The 14,410-nt window shown below is 47.0% G+C and overlaps 1 protein-coding gene across 9 annotated transcripts in view; it reads left to right on the top strand.

The window, feature by feature from the left end:
• The window catches only part of LOC139229874 (zinc finger protein ZFP2-like), a 40,431-nt gene that overhangs the window by 12,593 nt on the left and 13,428 nt on the right, over positions 1–14,410 (top strand). For 3 of the 9 annotated variants that reach the window (XR_011587842.1, XR_011587837.1, XR_011587845.1), the window contains one exon: positions 6,097–6,161. The exons of 2 other annotated variants lie outside the window; for them this stretch is intronic. The gene's annotated coding sequence lies outside the window, so the exon portion shown is untranslated. Of the gene's footprint in view, positions 1–6,096; positions 6,162–6,872; positions 6,992–8,714; positions 8,835–8,892; positions 13,508–14,410 lie in introns of those variants that run through there. 4 more of the 9 variants (XR_011587840.1, XR_011587838.1, XR_011587841.1 and 1 more) reach the window with 4 other exon arrangements.

Below are 14,410 nucleotides of genomic sequence, written 5' to 3'. Positions count from 1 at the left end.
GATCTTACTGAATGGCGGAGTAGGCTCGAGGGAGCAAATGGCCTACTCCTGCTCATATTTCTTATGTTTTTATCTCCAAGACCGCCTACTCCCAATTCTGTAACATTGCCCATCTCCGCTCCTGCCTCAGCTCAACTGTTGTTGAAACCCTCATCCATGCTGTTGCTTTTTTTATTCGTTCCTGGGATGTGGGCGTCACTGGCAAAGCCAGCATTTATTGCCCATCCCTAATTTCCCTTGAGAAGGTGGTGGTGAGCTGCCGCCTTGAATCGCTGCAGTCCGTGTGGTGAAGGTACTCCCACAGGGCTGTTAGGGAGGGCGTTCCAGGATTTTGACCCAATGACGATGAAGGAACGGCGATATATTTCCAAGTCAAGATGGTTTGTAACTTGGAGGGGAATTTGGAGGTGGTGATGTTCCCATGCGCCTGCTGTCCTTGTTCTTCTAGGTGGTTGAGGTCATGGGTTTGGGAGGTACTGTTAATCTAGACTTAATTATTCCATTGCTGGCTTCCCACCTTGCACGTTCTAAATTTGAGCTCATCCAAAACCCTGCTGCCCATGTCCTTCCTCGCACCAAGTCCCGCTCACCTATCACCCCTGTGCTCGCTGCCCTACAATTGGCTCCAAGTACCAGCAGCACCCTGATTTTAAAATTCTCATCCTTGTTTTCAAATTCCCTCCATGGCTTTGCCCCCTCCACCATCTCTGTAATCTCCTCCAGCCCCGCAGACCTCTGAGATCTCTGTGCTCCTGCAGTTCTGGCCTCTTGCTCATCCCCGATTTCCATCGCTCCACCATTGGTGGCCTTGCTTTCAGCTGCCTGGGTCCTACGCTCTGGAATCCCCACCCGAAACCTCTCCGCCTCTCTACCTCTCCTCCTTAAAACCTACCGACCAAATTTTTCATCACCTGTCTTAATATCTCCTTATGTGGCTCGGTGTCAAATGTTGTCTGATAATCCTCCTGTGTTGTGCCCTGGGACGTCTTGCTACATTAAAGCAAGTTGCTGTTGCTGTATTAATTTTCAGACTCCCAGGGCCATCAAAGTTGAATGTGGTTGTAATGTCCATAACCACAAACATGGAGAGCAGTGTGGCCCAATGACTATGGCAGAGGTCCCCGACAGCCTCGTTGGTGAAATGCTCTCTTCTAGCATAGCTCCTCACTAAGCTCTTCTGAGGACCTGTAATATTGTGAAAGACACCATCGTCCTCAGGCCCTGCCTCACTCCCATTCTGTCTTATAAGAACATAAGGAATAGAAGCAGGACTCGGCCATATGGCCCCTTGAGCCTGCTCCGTCGATCAATAAGATCACGGCTGATCTACTACCTCAACTCCACTTTCCCATCTGATCCCCATATCTGTTTATTATAATATATCCCTTTATTCCCTTAGTACCCAAAAATCTATCGATCTCTGTCTTGAATATACTCCACGACTGATCGTCTCTCCTCATCCACAGTTCCCACGACATATACTCCATGACACAGTCCTCGGGGGTAGAGAATTCCAAAGATTCACCACCCTCTGAGTGAAGGAATTTCTCCTCATCGCGGACCCCGAGTTCTAGACTCTCCAGCCAAGGGAAACAGCCTCTCCGCATCTACCCTGTTAAGCCCTCCAAGAATGTTATTCCTCGGAACTGCAGGGAATTTAAAAAGCGGAAATGAAAGCGAACCTGCAGGAGAAAGAGGCTGGACTGTGGGCGTTAGCTGCCCAAGGAGTTGGCCAGGTGGAAATGGATACTTTGTCTGGGTCTTCACAGTAGAGGATGAGGATAAAGTACCAGAGATACAAGGACAGCTAAAAATACATCAATGGGAGGAACTAACTAGATTCAGTACAAATTACTAAAATGGAGATGCAGAAACTAATGAGATTAAAGACAGATAAATCTCTCAAACCCGATGGTTTCCACCCCAGGGTATTAAAAGAAGTCAGTGATGAAATTGTAGATGCTTTAGTTATGATCTTCCAAAACACTCGATTCAGGAATTGTCCCTTTGGATTGGAAAACTGCCAATGTCACACCATTATTGTATGAGCAATAAATCAGGAAATTACAGGCTTATTCGTCTAACGTCAGTTGTGGGGTAGTTACGAGAATTTGTAATTATTTCAGATTTCCCAGCATCCGCAGTATTGTGCTATTGTGTTACTAGAATCTGTTATTAGGGACAGAGCAATCGAGCATTTGGACAAATGAGCTGATGAGAGAGCCAGCATCGATTTCTAATGGGTAACTTTAGCCTAATGAAGTCAGATGTATTTTTTGAGGAGATCACCTAATGTGGTAAATAAGGGAATGTATACAGATGTTATTCCAGAAGTTATTTGACAAGTTTCCACATAAGAGACTTTTATCAAAAATGAGAGTGCCTGGAATTGGAGGCAACCGATTGGTTTGAGTAACGAATTGGTTTGGAGATGGGATGGAGATGGTAAGGATAATGGTACTCATGATCAGAGAGTGCTCAACTGGCAGGATGTGACTCATGATATCCCCTATGGATCTATATACTGAGGGCTACAGATTTTCACCATATTTATCAATGACTTGAATAGAGAACCGTATATCCAAGTTTGCTGATGACACTAAGTTAGGTGGCACAGTAAATAATGCAGATGGGAGCAGAAAGTTGCAAAGGGACATTGACAGATTAAATGAGTGGGCAAAACCGTGGCAGATGGAAAAGTGTGAGTTCATCCATTTGGGACCTAAGATAGATGAATCAGTATTTTCCAAATGGTGAGAGGTTGGGAACTGAGGTTGAGCGGAGAGATTTAGGGCTAAGTACAGAAATCACTAAAACCCTAGCGGACAGGTACAAAAAATAATTAAAAAGGCTAATGGAATGTTATCTCGAGGACTGGAATACAAATGGGTGGAAGCTCTCTCCCTCTATCCCCCTCTATCCCCCCCCTCTATCTCCCTCTATCTCTCTCTATCCCCCCAATGCAATAGTTAGGAAGGACATTAGCTTGGATGATGTGGAATCTATATGGGTAGAGCTGCAGAACACCAAAGGGCAAAAAAACGTTAGTGGGAGTTGTGTACAGACCTCCAAACACTAGTAGTGATGTTGGGGAGGGCATCAAACAGGAAATTAGGGGTGCATACAATAAAGGTGCAACAGTTATAATGGATGACTTTAATATGCACATAGATTGGGTTAACCAAACTAGAGGCAATACGGTGGAGGAGGATTTCCTGGAGTGCATAAGGGATGGTTTTCTAGACCAATATGTCGAGGAACCAACTAGGGGGGAGGCCATCTTAGACTGGGTGTTGTGTAATGAGAGAGGATTAATTAGCAATCTCGTTGTGCGAGGCCCCTTGGGGAAGAGTGACCATAATATGGTGGAATTCTGCATTAGGATGGAGAATGAAACAGTTAATTCAGAGACCATGGTCAAGAACTTAAAGAAGGGTAACTTTGAAGGTATGAGGCGTGAATTGGTTAGGATAGATTGGCGAATGATACTGAAGGGGTTGACTGTGGATGGGCAATGGCAGACATTTAGAGACCGCATGGATGAACTACAACAATTGTACATTCCTGTCTGGCGTAAAAATAAAAAAGGGAAGGTGGCTCAACCGTGGCTATCAAGGGAAATCAGGAATAGTATTGTGTTTGGTTTTGGGTTTTTTTAAACGGAGAACTCCGTGATACAGTTGCACAGCACCTCGTGTCAACTGGACTCTGCTGAGGACTTCCGTTCCAGTGAATGTAGCAGAAACCTGTCTGCAAACTTTGCTGACAGTGGGATTGATTTTGGAAGTGGCATACAAATTGGCCAGAAATAGCAGCGAACCCGGGGACTGGGAGAAATTTAGAACTCAGCAGAGGAGAACAAAGGGTTTGATTAGGGCAGGGAAAATGGAGTACGAGAAGAAGCTTGCTGGGAACATTAAGACGGATTGCAAAAGTTTCTATAGATATGTAAAGAGAAAAAGGTTAGTAAAGACAAACGTAGGTCCTCTGCAGTCAGAATCAGGGGAAGTCATAACGGGGAACAAAGAAATGGCGGACCAATTGAACAAGTACTTTGGTTCGGTATTCACTAAGGAGGACACAAACAACCTTCCGGATATAAAAGGGGTCAGAGAGTCTAGTAAGGAGGAGGAACTGAGGGAAATCCTTATTAGTCGGGAAATTGTGTTGGGGAAATTGATGGGATTGAAGGCCGATAAATCCCCAGGGCCTGATGGACTGCATCCCAGAGTACTTAAGGAGGTGGCCTTGGAAATAGCGGATGCATAGACAGTCATTTTTCAACATTCCATTGACTCTGGATCAGTTCCTATGGAGTGGAGGGTAGCCAATGTAACCCCACTTTTTAAAAAAGGAGGGAGAGAGAAAACAGGGAATTATAGACCGGTCAGCCTGACATCAGTAGTGGGTAAAATGATGGAAGCAATTATTAAGGATGTCATAGCAGTGCATTTGGAAAGAGGTGACATGATAGGTCCAAGTCAGCATGGATTTGTGAAAGGGAAATCATGCTTGACAAATCTTCTGGAATTTTTTGAGGATGCTTCCAGTAAAGTGGACAAAGGAGAACCAGTTGATGTGGTATATTTGGACTTTCAGAAGGCTTTCGACAAGGTCCCACACAAGAGATTAATGTGCAAAGTTAAAGCACATGGGATTGGGGGTAGTGTGCTGACGTGGATTGAGAACTGGTTGTCAGACAGGAAGCAAAGAGTAGGAGTAAATGGGTACTTTTCAGAATAGCAGGCAGTGACTAGTGGGGTACCGCAAGGTTCTGTGCTGGGGCCCCAGCTGTTTACATTGTACATTAATGATTTAGACGAGGGGATTAAATATAGTATCTCCAAATTTGCAGATGACACTAAGTTGGGTGGCAGTGTGAGCTGCGAGGAGGATGTTATGAGGCTGCAGAGCGACTTGGATAGGTTAGGTGAGTGGGCAAATGCATGGCAGATGAAGTATAATGTGGGTAAATGTGAGGTTATCCACTTTGGTGGTAAAAACAGAGAGACAGACTATTATCTGAATGGTGACAGATTAGGAAAAGTGGAGGTGCAACGAGACTTGGGTGTCATGGTACATCAGTCATTGAAGGTTGGCATGCAGGTACAGCAGGCAATAAAGAAAGAAAATGGCATGTTGGCCTTCATAGCGAGGGGATTTGAGTACAGGGGCAGGGAGGTGTTGCTACAGTTGTACAGGGCCTTGGTGAGGCCACAACTGGAGTATTGTGTACAGTTTTGGTCTCCTAACCTGAGGAAGGACATTCTTGCTATTGAGGGAGTGCAGCGAAGGTTCACCAGATTGATTCCCGGGATGGCGGGACTGACCTATCAAGAAAGACTGGATCAACTGGGCTTGTATTCACTGGAGTTCAGAAGAATGAGAGGGGACCTCATAGAAACGTTTAAAATTCTGACGGGTTTAGACAGGTTAGATGCAGGAAGAATGTTCCCAATGTTGGGGAAGTCCAGAACCAGGGGTCACAGTCTAAGGATAAGGGGTAAGCCATTTAGGACCGAGATGAGGAGAAACTTCTTCACCCAGAGAGTGGTGAACCTATGGAATTCTCTACCACAGAAAGTTGTTCAGGCCAATTCACTAAATATATTCAAAAAGGAGTTAGATGAAGTCCTTACATATTAGGGGGATCAAGGGGTATGGCGAGAAAGCAGGAAGGGGGTACTGAAGTTGCATGTTCAGCCATGAACTCATTGAATGGCGGTGCAGGCTAGAAGGGCTGAATGGCCTACTCCTGCACCTATTTTCTATGTTTCTATGTTTTTGTATGTAATCCCCCTCTATTCCCCTCTATTCCCCTCTAGCCCCTCTATCCACCCAGTGACCAGGACCCAGTGACCATGGGCTGGACTTTCCATTATTGTGCAGATCACCCAAAAATGTGCGTTCTTTCCAGCGTTGGTATTTATTGTGGCTTTTGAGATCGCTGGATTATTGCCCATTTTCTAATCTCCACCTTTTCACTTTATAAAATGGGCGAGTGACGTGAAATGTGCGTTACTGGTATTTTTTTGTGTCGTAAAATGTCGGCCTCCATAGCAACGCCATAGCAATGATTTTTTCCACGTGTTTCAGGAGGTCAGGGATCATCAATACATGTGCAGAAGAGGAGAGAGAAAGAGAGCAGAGAGAAAGAGAAAGTGAGTGTGGGTTTGTTGTCTGGGTCTTTGTGGTTTGTTTAGCTGTAGTGGGAGGTAGGACCGATTTTTGAGAGGAGCAATAATAAAATATAGCACTATTTAATTTGGTGAGACAAAAATATCGGGAAAAAATAATAAAATGGAAGGCATGGAGGAGGCAAGAGAGCATGATGCAGAGGGGGAGGAGGCTGGTGAGGGTCGTGAGGTTGGAGAGGAATTGGAGATGGGAGTACGAAAAAGAGGTCCGACTGTTGATACTGGATTCTTTTCCCTTCAATCTGTTTCAGCGAATTCACTGACACACGAACACTTTTAGTCTTAGCAACATAAGACCTTTATTAGAGATTCTCCGGCCGGGACCTGTTAAGATAAAGGGAACACTCTCGGTTCGAGCCTGTCCACCTCTCTCTTGACAAGCTACGTAACAGTACAAAAGCTCAACACTTATACATTGTTACAGCAGAACACATTTGAGTGACACTCAGTTTATACAATCATTGGTCGATTTCCCCCATAGCATACCCAATTGCAGGCTAACAACTCTCCAAATAGGGCGGGCTCCAGGGATGTGTTTATTGTTTCGATTTTCATAGCATTTCCCTATTTCATGGCTGGATATAGCAGCCCCTCGTCTGACTCATGTCTGACTTTGCTTTTCGCGTAACTCGTGTTTGACCACAACTCTGAGTAATCCTTTGTTTGTGTCGACAGGGCAAATATCGCAGCTGGACAATTTCTCTTGGCCATTTTCCCATGATCCCTTACTAACACATTCGCAAACCTTCTATCTACATTCTCACAACGAGGCAAATGCTGCCCTGCTCTACGAGGTAGAATCACGTTGGGGTCAATTGACCCAGGGTGGGCGTGGGAAGGGTGGGATTAGACTGGGTGGGATATTAAAGGGTATGGGGAGTGAGGGGGAGAGTGGGATTAGACTGGGTGGGATATTAAAGGGTATGGGGAGAGCGGGATTAGACTGGGTGGGATATTAAAGGGTATGGGGAATGAGGGGAGAATGGGATTAGACTGGGTGGGATATTAAAGTGTGAGGGGAGAGTGGGATTAGACTGGGTGGGATATTAAAGGGTATGGGGAGAGTGGGATTAGACTGGGTGGGATTAGACATATGGGGAAAAATACCAGTGCACTGTTGCTGGGCTGAATGACCTGTCTGTGTGTGGTAGCATTCTGTGATTGTGTGATGATGAATGATGTGGTGTAATTGAGAGAACACTAACACAGACTGCTAGTCAGATATCACAGAGCAAAACCCAAGGGAGAGGCAGAGGACAGGATGTGGTCCTCCACTGATTACCCAGTTGACAGTTGGAGAGGAAGTGCGGGAGATTTGTGATGTTTCGATGTTCCTGACCATCAGAGATAGAGATTGGAACCTCCCAGCTACCTGGTGACACAAGGAAATATCAACAACACATTTACAGAGCTCGGTGGGAATGTAAGCTGTGAGAAGGACACAAAGAGCCTGCAAAGGGATATGGATAGATTAGCGAGTGGGTAATAGGATGGCAGATGGAGCGTAATGTGAGGTTATTCACTTTGGTCGGAAGAATAGAAAAACAGAATATGTTTTTAATGGTGAGGAACTATTAAATGTTGGTGTTCAGAGAGATTTAGGTGTCCTCGTACAGGAAACACAGAAAGCTCGCATGCAGGTACAGCAAGCATGGAATCATAGAAATTTACAGCACGGCAGGAGGCCATTTTGACCCATCGTGTCCATGCAGGCCGACCAAGAGCTATCCAGCCTAATCCCACTTTCCAGCTCTTGGTCCGTAGCCCGATAGATTACGGCACTTCAAGTGCACATCAAAGTGCTTTTTAAATGTGGTGAGGGTTTCTGCCTCTACCACCCTTTCAGGCAGTGAGTTCCAGACCCCCAACACCCTCTGGGTGAAGGAATTTCCCCTCAAATCCCCTCTAAACAAGCAAATGACATGTTGGCCTTCATTGCAAGGGGGTTGGAGTACAAGAATAAAGAAGTCTTGCTACAATTGTACAGGGCTTTGGTGAGCCTACACCTGGAGTACTGTGCACAGTTTTGGTCGTCTCATCTAAGGCCTTAGAGGCGGTGCAAAGAAGGTTCATTCGATTGATCCCTGGGATGAGAGGAGTGTCTTATGATGAGAGATTGAGTAGCTTGGGCCTATACTCTCTGGAATTTAGAAGAAAGACAGGTGATCTCATTGAAACATATGATTCTGAGGGGGATTGACGGGGTAGATGCTGAGAGGTTGTTTCCCCGGGCTGGAGAGTCTAGAACTAGGGGACACAGTCTCAGGATAAGGGGTCGGCCATTTAAGACTGAGATGAGGAGGAATTTCCTCACTCAGAGGGTTGTGTATCTCTGGAATTCTCTACCCCAGAGGGCTGTAGAAGATGAATCGTTGTATATTCAAAGCTGAGATGGTTAGATTTCCGGACTCTGGGGGAAATCAAGGGATATGGAGATCGGGCGGGAAAATGGAATAGGTTGAAGATCAGCCCTGATCTTAATTGTTATATATGTATACTTGCATTTACTCTGTACAGCCACCAGAGGACTCATCCCCTGGAGTCCCAAGGGATCCCATAATCCCTTGGGAGCACAAATATTTAAGGAGGATTCACAGGTTGGAGAGGCACTCTGGAGACCTGCAATAAAAGACTAAGGTCAGACTTTACTTTGAGCTGTGTTCAGTCTGACTCTTTCTCCATACACAACAACTAGCTACGAGATACAGATAGCGAGTCCAAAGATGCAGAGTACAGTGGGCATCCTGGAGAAATTTTCGGAGGGAGATGATTGGGAAACTTTTGTGGAGCGACTCGACCAATACTTCGTGGCCAACAAGCTAGATGGGGAAGAGAGCACTGCCAAATGTAGAGTGATCCTCCTCACCATCTGTGGGGCACCAACGTATGGCCTTATGAAGAATCTGCTCATTCCAGCGAAACCCATGGAGAAATCGTACGACGATTTGTGCACACTGGTCCGACACCTACAAAAGGTCTGAAGGCCAGAAAGTGGCGAGTTATGTCACCGAGCTAAGACGCCTTGCAGGACATTGCGAATTTGAAGGACATTTGGAGCACATGTTCAGAGACTTTTTCGTACTTGGCATTGGCCACGAAACCATACTTCGCAAAGTTTTGACTGTCGAGACCCCAACCTTGAATAAGGCCATAGCGATAGCCCAGGCATTCATTGCCACCAATGACAATACGAAGCAAATCTCTCAGCACACAAGTGCTGCTACAAGTACTGTGAACAAAGTGATGTTGTTTTTGAATCGTAATGTACCTGTAGCTGCACGACCGCAGATGACTCAGAGTCCACCATCAAGGGTGATAAATGCAAGGCCATTAACACCTTGTTGGCGTTGCGGGAGTGATCATCGTTTCCATTCATGCTGATTCAAAGGGTACGTTTGCAAGGGCTGTGGAAAAATGGGACACCTCCAACGAGTGTGCAGGCAAGCTGCTAAGCCTGTTAAACCTGCAAACCACCATGTTGCAGAGGAGGACAGATCCACGGAGGATCACGACGAAACAGAGCCTTAGATAGAGGAGGCAGAGGTACATGGGGTGCACACATTCACCACGAATTGGCCCCCCATAATGCTGAATGTTGAACTAAATGGACTCCCGGTGTCAATGGAGCTGGACATGCGCACCAGTCCATCATGGGCAAAAAGACTTTCGGAAGGTTGTGGTGCAACAAGGCCTCAAGGCCAGTCTTAACTCCAGTTCGCACGAAACTAAGAACTTACACCAAAGAACTGATTCCTGTAATCGGCAGTGCTACTGTAAAGGTCTCCTATGATGGAGTGGTGCAAAAGCTACCACTCTGGGTGGTACCAGGCGATGGTCCTACACTGTTCGGCAGGAGCTGGCTGGGAAAGATACGCTGGAACTGGGACGACATCCGAGCACTATCGCCCACTAACGACACTTCGTGTGCCCAGGTCTTAAACAAATTTCCTTCGCTGTTTTAACCAGGCATTGGGAAATTCCAAGGAGCAAAAGTGCAGATCCACCTAATTCCGGGGCGTGATCTATCCATCGCAAGGCGAGAGCAGTACTGGACATGATGAGAGAAAGAGTAGAGATCGAGCTAGACCGGCTGCAACGAGAGGGCATCATTTCACCGATCGAGTTCAGCAAGTGGGCCAGTCCTATTGTCCCAGTCCTCAAGAGAGACGGCACCGTCATAATCTGTGGCGATTACAAAGTAACTATCAATCGTTTCTCCCTGCAGGACCAATACCCACTACCAAAAGCCGACGACCTCTTTGCGACGCTGGCAGGAGGAAAGATGTTCACGAAGCTGGATCTGACTTCAGCCTACATGACGCAGGAACTGGAGGAATCATCGAAGGCCCTCAACTGCATCAACATGCACAAAGGTTTTTTTGTTTATAACAGATGCCTGTTTGAAATCGGATCAGCGGCGGCGATATTCCAGAGAAACACGGAAAGTTTACTGAAGTCGGTCCCACACACTGTGGTCTTTCAGGACGACATCTTGGTCACAGGTCGGAACACAGTCGAGCATCTGCAGAACCTGGAGGAGGTTCTTAGTCGACTCAACTGCGTGGGGCTCAGGTTAAAACAGTCGAAGTGCATTTTCCTGGCGCCTGAAGTGGAGTTCTTAGGAAGGAGAATTGCAGCGGACGGCATCAGGCCTACCAACGTGAAGGTGGAAGCAATCGAGAACGCACCGAGGCTACAGAACATAATGGAGCTGCGGTAATTTCTGGGACTCTTGAACTACTTTGGTAACTTCTTACCGGACTGTTAGAACCACTGCATGTCTTACTACGAAAAGAGGGCGGATGGGTTTGGGGCAAAAGTCAAGAAAATGCCTTTATATAAGCGAGAAAATTGTTATGCTCAAACAAATTGCTTGTGTTGTATGATCCATGTAAGCGTTTGGTACTAGCATGTGATGCGTCGTCATATGGCGTCGGGTGTGTATTGCAACAAGCTAATGATTTCGGGAAACTGCAGCCGGTTGCTTATGCATCCAGGAGTTTGTATAAGGCTGAGAGAACCTACAGCATGATTGAGAAAGAAGCGTTAGCGTGTGTCTATGGGGTAAAGAAAATGCATCAATATCTGTTTGGGTTAAAATTCGAATTGGAAACTGACCAGAAGCCACTTCTATCCCTGTTTTCTGAGAGTAAAGGGATAAATACCAACGCATCGGCCCACATCCAGAGATGGGCGCTCACGTTGTCCGCATACAACTACGCCATCCGCCACAGGCCAGGCACAGAAAACTGCGCTTATGCTCTCAGTAGTCTGCCATTGCCCATCACGGGGGTGGAAATGGCGCAGCCCGCAGATCTAGTCATGGTTATGGAAGCATTTGAGAGTGAGCAATCACCAGTCACTGCCCAGCAAATCAAAACCTGGAAAAGCCAGGACCCCTTATTATCTCTAGTCAAAAGCTGTGTGCTTCACGGGAGCTGGTCCAGTGTCCCAGTGGAAATGCAGGAAGAGATAGCCATTTCAGCGGCGCAATGATGAAATGTCTATACAGGCAGACTTCTGTGGGGCAATCGAGTAGTGATCCCCAAGAAGGGCAGAGACACCTTCATCAATGACCTCCATAGTACCCACCCAGGCATCGCCATGATGAAAGTGATAGCCAGATCCCACGTGTGGTGGCCCGGTATCGATGCAGACTTAGAGTCCTGCGTTCACAGATGTAATACATGCTCGCAGTTAAGCAATGCACCCAGGAAGGCGCTGCTAAGTTTATGGTCTTGGCCCTCCAAACCGTGGTCTAGGGTACACATCGACTATGCAGGCCCGTTCTTTGGTAAAATGTTCCTTGTGGTTGTAGACGCGTACTCCAAGTGGATTGAATGCGAGATAATGTCGGCTATCACGTCTGCTGCCACTACTGAAAGCCTGCGGGCCATGTTTGCCACTCACGGCTTATCTGATGTCCTGGTGAGCGACAACAGGCCATGTTTTACCAGTGCTGAGTTCAAAGAATTCATGACCCGTAACGGGATCAAACATGTCACATCTGCCCCGTTTAAACCAGCGTCCAATGGTCAGGCAGACAGAGCAGTGCAAACCATCAAGCAAGGCTTGAAGAGGGTAATTGAAGGCTCACTGCAGATTCACCTATCCCGAGTCCTGCTTAGCTACTGCACGAGACCCCACTCACTCACTGGGATCCCACCTGCTGAACTGCTCATGAAAAGAGCACTTAAAACAAGGCTCTCATTAGTTCATCCTGATCTACATGAGCAGGCAGCTTCAACAAAGTGCATGAGAGGGGATCTCATAGAAACTTACAAGATTCTGACGGAACTGGACAGGTTAGATGTGGGAAGAATGTTCCCGATGATGGGGAAGTCCAGAACCAGGGGACACAGTCTTAGGACAAGGGGTAGGCCATTTAGGACTGAGATGAGCAGAAACTTCTTCACTCATAGGAGTTGTTAACCTGTGGAATTCCCTACCGAAGAGAGTGGTTGATGCCAGTTCATTGGATATATTCAAGAGGGAGTTAGATATGGCCCTTACGGCTAAAGGGATCAAGGGGTATTGAGAGAAAACAGGAACGGGGTACTGAGGGAATGATCAACCATGATCTTATTGAATGGTGGTGCAGGCTCGAAGGGCCGAATGGCCTACTCCTGCACCTATTTTCTATATTTCTATACCATGATAGCGCAAATGTGTCATGCGAGATTGAAATCAATGATCCTGTATTTGTATTAAATTATGGACAAGGTCCCAAGTGGCTTCCTGGCACTGTCGTGGCCAAAGAGGGGAGCAGGGTGTTTCGGGTCAAACTTTCAAATGGACTCATTCACCGGAAACACTTGGACCAAATCAAACTCAGATTCACGGACTATCCTGAGCAACCCACCTTGGACCCGATCTTTTTTTGATCCCCCAACATACACACCAGTGGCAACTGGCACCACGGTTGACCACGAAGCAGAACCCATCATCCACAGCAGCCCAGCAGGGCCCAACACACCAGGCAGCCCAGCAAGGCCAGCTGCACAGCAGCCCAGTGAAGGCCCAACAAACTATTCAACAACACCAGCTTTCACACCGATACAATCAATCAGGGCAAGAAGGGCCCTAGATCGACTCACATTGTAAATAGTTACACTGATGACTTTGGGGGTTAGTGTTGTTATGTATGTATATGTGCATTTACTCTGTAAAGCCACCAGAAGGCTCATCCCCTGGAGTCCCAAGAAATCCCAGGTATTTAAGGAGGCTGCACAGATTGGTGAGGCACTCTGGAGACCTGCAATAAAAGACTACGGTCACACTTTACTTTGAGCCCACAGTGTTCAGTCTGGCTCTTTCTCCATACACAACATTAATGAAAAGCAGAGCAGGCTCGAAGGGCCGTATGGCCCACTCCTCCTATTTCCTATGTTCTTATGATCTCTGGGTGTAGGTCAGGTCAGTCTGTGCCGGCCGGTGTTGACATGTGAAATCCAAGTACAGATCAGCTCTGACCGAGGCTCCCAGTTCAGAGCTGTCAGCTTCACACAGAACCAGAGTCCAACAAGATGGGGAGAGAGATCGGGCCTGTTAAAGGAGGCATCGGGTGGGGAGCCTGACAGCACCTTGTTGGGGGTGGGGGTTGTGGTTGCTGTTTCAGGGGGAATATCGGTGGGTTATAGGATTATCAGTGTGTCGGGGTACGTGTGAGCTGCTCACATTGCGGGGCGGGGGATGAGAATGGTGTGTGCCGGGGGAGGGGCAGCTGAATGTCCCCATAAATAAACCCCTGGCTGTTTAAAGTGAAAGGGAAACAGTGTGTGGAGCTGGGGATTTCTGCAGTGAGTCACGGAGGGGTTTATCAGCCCAGGAGAGTGTGAGAGAGAGCGAGGAAGACAGGGGGAAACAGAGAGGAGACAGAGGGAGAGGGGGAGAGCAGTGAGAGAGGGAGGCAGACAAAGAGTGAGAGAGAGAGAGAGGGAGAGGAAGAGAGAGAGAGTGACAGGGAGCGCGGGAGAGTGAGAGAGAGGGTAACAGAGGAAGTCGGTGACAGAGGAGAGCAGACGGTATTATGTCCAGAATAAGGTAATGTGATTGAGTACTGTAGACGTGAGCAAGCGTGACCTTAGTCTCTTTATTCTAACTCCAGAGTGCCGGTACAGTATGGGAGGCCTGCTTATATACAGGACCCCAACAGATACACCCTCTGGTGACGGTAGAATGCTAGTTACATAGGCTTGCATACGTAACAGACG

This window comes from Pristiophorus japonicus, chromosome 19 (assembly GCF_044704955.1).
Source record: "Pristiophorus japonicus isolate sPriJap1 chromosome 19, sPriJap1.hap1, whole genome shotgun sequence".
Lineage (NCBI taxonomy): Eukaryota > Metazoa > Chordata > Chondrichthyes > Pristiophoridae > Pristiophorus > Pristiophorus japonicus.
Note: the sequence above shows the minus strand (reverse complement) of the source record. Positions and strands in the feature narration are given on the sequence as shown.